Source organism: Octodon degus, unplaced genomic scaffold (genome assembly GCF_000260255.1).
Source record: "Octodon degus isolate 3935 unplaced genomic scaffold, OctDeg1.0 scaffold00163, whole genome shotgun sequence".
Classification (NCBI taxonomy): domain Eukaryota; kingdom Metazoa; phylum Chordata; class Mammalia; order Rodentia; family Octodontidae; genus Octodon; species Octodon degus.
The window spans coordinates 3,043,104-3,047,418 of record NW_004524739.1 but is presented as its reverse complement, the minus strand read 5'-3'; the positions used below and the strand labels follow the sequence as shown (position 1 = coordinate 3,047,418).

Genomic DNA, 4,315 nt, shown 5'->3' with positions numbered 1-4,315 from the left:
TTCTGAGTGCCTAGCCCTCTTTATTTTGATAATAATTAGAGGGACTCTTCTAAAATGTTTTCTTTTTCTTTCCTTTTTTTTTTTTTTTTTTTGGCAGAACCGGGGATTGAACTCAGGCCCTTGCGCTTGCCAGGGAAGCACTTATTCCACTGAGCCATCTCCCTAAGCCCAATATTTTCTTTAGATATCCAATCTTAAATTTATATAACTAAAATAAATGAATTTATATAATTGCTTGAACACTAAAGTGACTCCAGTGCTGAGTGAAATCTCATTCCGCTTTCTTTACCAAGTTTATTCTGGTTCCTAAACTCTGGCTGAAGAGAAAGTAAACTTTGGGATTGTTTTTTTATTCTCAGGGGAAAATGGAGGCAGATTCTTTAAAACCAAAGAGAGGTCAGCGAGCATGTGATGATCCCAGTGGACACGGGACACCGGGAGACTGACAGAGACAAGGAAGCTATGGTGCTTACAGTGTTTCACATTCCAGCTGAGGTTCATCACATAAATAGAAATAAACGATGCATTCTGTTTTGCATTTCTAATTAAAAACAAGAAAAAAACACTTTGGTATTGAATGAAGATGCTGGGATTACAACTATAGCTCTTTAAAAACAATACAAGGCAAGAAAACAAATGTAATTGCTTGCTGGTCTACACCAGGGGCCAGCAAGTTGTGTCCAGCAGGCTGTGGATTCTACTTTTTGTTCTGGATGGCTAAGAGCTAAGAATAGTTTTACATTTTTTAATGAGTAGTGAAAAAAAAATCAATCATACTTAAGAACACATAGGGCTGGCCCAATAGCTCAGTGGATTAAAGGGACAGGAGTTTGATCCCCGACTTGCTGTGCCAGCCCTGCCCCTGGGACACCCTGAGATGGTGATTGAGACTGGGGATGGTGGCGTGCCCCTGTAATCTCAGTGTTTGGGAGGCTGAAATCAGGAAGATCACTACAAGTCCGATCTGTATAGTGAGAGACCCTGTACTAAATACATTTTTTTAAAAAACAACACATAAAAATTATGTAAAATTAAAATTTTAGTGTTCATAAATAAACTGTGACAGGAATACAGTCACACATATTCATTTTAAATATTGTTTTTGCTGCTTCCATTTTTTAAATTATTTATTTGTGTGTGTGTGTGTGTGTGTGTGTGTGTGGCCAGCTCAGCCCACCAGGGAGCGGGGCTGGCTGGCACATGGTGCTGGGGGATTGAACTGCGGTCCCTGTGCTTTGCTAAGCTTGTTCTAAGTAGGTGCTTTAGACCACTGAGCCATCTCACCAGCCCTGCTGCTTTCATTTTATACTGCTAAAGCTGAGCAGTTATCAGATACTGCATGGTCAGCAAAATCTAAACCAGTACTATCTGGTTCTTTACAGAAAGTTTGCCAACCTTGATCTACATGAGGAACAAAACCCATGACAAGTTGATATATTAAATGCTTTTATATCATAGAAGAGCCAGAAAAAATGTATCAAGATATGATACACATATGCATCCATCCCCCAAAATGAATGTAAATATTCTGTATTACCACATATTACCAGTCAAATGGGAAAAATGATGTAAAATCAGGAAAATGGTAACTTTTTAGATAATGATGCTCTAGCATTAAACTTCAAAACAAGAGGTGGGGCGTGGTGGCACACGCTAGCACTCGGAAAGGTGAGGCAGGAGGATCACTGTGAGTTCAAGACCTGCTGGACTACAAAGTGAGCTCAAGGTCATCCTGGACTGCATGGTGTGACACTGCCTAAAAAAAAAAAAAAAAAAAAAGACAATAAAATTAAACTTCAAAAGAAGAAAAAGAAAAATGTATCAAATTTAAACACAAATGCTCTTTTCCCTTCATGAAATGTTACAAGATGAGTTTGTACATATGGAACATATATCCCAGTCTCAACAATGTGTTCTATAGTGGAAATAGTTGATTATGAGCTGGTAAAGGATAAGCTTTTTAAAAAAATGTATTTGGTACAGGGTAGCTCGGACTTATAGTGACCCTGTTTTCAGCCTCTCCAGTGCTGGAATTACAGGCCTGTAGCACAACTCCCGGACTCAGTGGCCAGCTCAGCGCGCTTGAGGGCGGGGGCAGGGCCGGTGTGGCATGTGGTGCAGGGAGCCCAGTCCCTGAGCTCGCCTAAGCAGGCACTTAGACCACTGAGCTATCTCACCAGCCCTTAGCATAAGCGTTTTTAACTGAACCAAATTATGAGATTGGCAAGAGTTTGACATTTATACTGGAGGTTGACACAGAATCTTTAAAAGAAACCAGGGATCACATAAGCATACTAACAAGAGAGATGATGGCTTCTGGGTGCTACACGGGCTTTCTTGGTTACCTTTCACGCACTGATTAGGCACAGGGTGACTACTTTGGCATACACTGATATCTCAATACAAGATATTCAGTGCAAAAGTTCATTCATTGCCATCTGTGATAACTAATAATAATTAATTGTTCTAGGTTTTTTTTTTTTTTGGGGGGGTGGCTTTATGAGACAGGATTTCAATATGTAGTCCAGGCTGGCCTTAAACACACAGTGATCCTCCTACCTCATCCTCCCCAGTTCTGAGATTATAGGTGTGTACCACCCCAACTGGCTCTTTTTAATTTTGTTTGTTTTGATTTAAGACAAAGTTTCCTTTATGTAGTTTATTTGGGGTTTGAACCGATTGTGCAGCCTAGACTAGCCTTGAACTTGCAATGATCCTTGTGCTTCAGCCTCCCAAGTGCTGGTATTACAACTGTGAACCACCATGCTCTGAAAACCATTTAATTTAATTTCACAAATATTACTTCTTGGGCAGGGGAGATGGCTCAGTGGAATAAGCACTTCCTTGGCAAGCTCAAGGGCCTGAGTTCAATCCCCAGTTCTGCCAAAAAAAAAAAAAAAAAAAAAAAAAGCAAAAACACTCAAATATTACTTCCTATATACAAGGCAAAGTGGTAGCTGGGATACGAAGATGACAGGGAAACAGTGAATAATTAAACAGGACCTCTCATCTTGGAGAGTTTTACAGTTTTAGGGAGAAAGACAAAACAAAAAGATCTTAAAGGTTTTAAAAAGATACATGGTAGGCATGGAAATTTTAATGGAAAATAAGCTTCCCAAACTGGGCATGATGGCACATGCCTGTAATCTCAGCATTTGGGAGGATGAGGCAGGAGGAGCACCATGAGCTGAAGGCCAACCTGGGCTCCAAAGTGAGTGCAAGTCTAGCCTGAACTGTATAGCAAGACCCTAAGAAAAACAAGCAAAACTAAAAAACAAAACTCTGAAATTTCAGTTTCCATAATTCTAACATGTCATACAGGAAGACCATTTAGAATCATCTATTCTGCCAGCTCTTATAGCATGGTTCCTTATACTGTACTAGTGACAGGTACCGTATTAGCTTGTCAACAGATTCTAGGCTACAAGAAGTTTCTAGAAAGATTTCATTTCTACTCTTTTTATCTAAACAAACAAACCCAACTACCTACAGGTACCTATGCTATTCATGAATAAGCTGAGAATGCCAAGAATTTCAAAATCTTTGAGAGAAAAACTCAATGAAAAAATGAAAAAGAGGAGAAAAGGAGGGGAGGAAGAAAGGAAGGAAGAAAGAGAGGAGAACTTAATGGAGGGAAGCAACCCATAGGCAACAAAGCCTATGAAAGAAAAAGTGATAAAACAAAGAAGAAGAAAGTAGAACACATTAGGAGGAAGACCAGATACCAGACAGTAACTTATCAGATAACAAGAACTATGAATAGTTCCAACATGAGTTACCTTTAACTATGTGAATAACTATAAAATGTAAAAGAAACAGAAAATCCTTTAAATGTCTAAGTGCTGTTATACAAAATAGTCACATGTTAGAGGGGAGAGGAATTCGATGAGGATCTTATCCAACCCTAAAATTCTAACAAAAATATTGGCTTTTGGCATCCTGGCAATGTAGAGGGCCTTGCTGGCAGGCAATGAATAGGTAACAGTGATCATGTTTTCCTGTGAATTTTTTCTCTGTATTTTATTGAGATAGGCTCCTATAAAAATGATACAACTTCCCTGCTGGGAACTGAGCCCAAGCCCTCAAATGCTAACTAAGCGTTTGTTCCACTACTGAACTACAATACCACCAGCCTGAATACTCAGTTTTTAGAGACACAGTAGAGAAAAATATGAGAGACTGAAGTATTTTTATTGATTTTGGGACCAGAAGAGATAGTGAGACACTATGCTGTCTTTTTTTTTTTTTTCAGAACCGGGGATTGAACTCAGGCCCTTGTGCTTGCCAGGGAAGCGTTTACTCTACTGAGCTATGA

The 4,315-nt window shown here is 39.4% G+C and overlaps 1 protein-coding gene across 18 annotated transcripts in view; it reads right to left on the bottom strand.

The window, feature by feature from the left end:
- The window catches only part of Epb41 (erythrocyte membrane protein band 4.1), a 251,748-nt gene that overhangs the window by 48,092 nt on the left and 199,341 nt on the right, over positions 1–4,315 (bottom strand). The gene's annotated exons all lie outside the window — the stretch shown is intronic.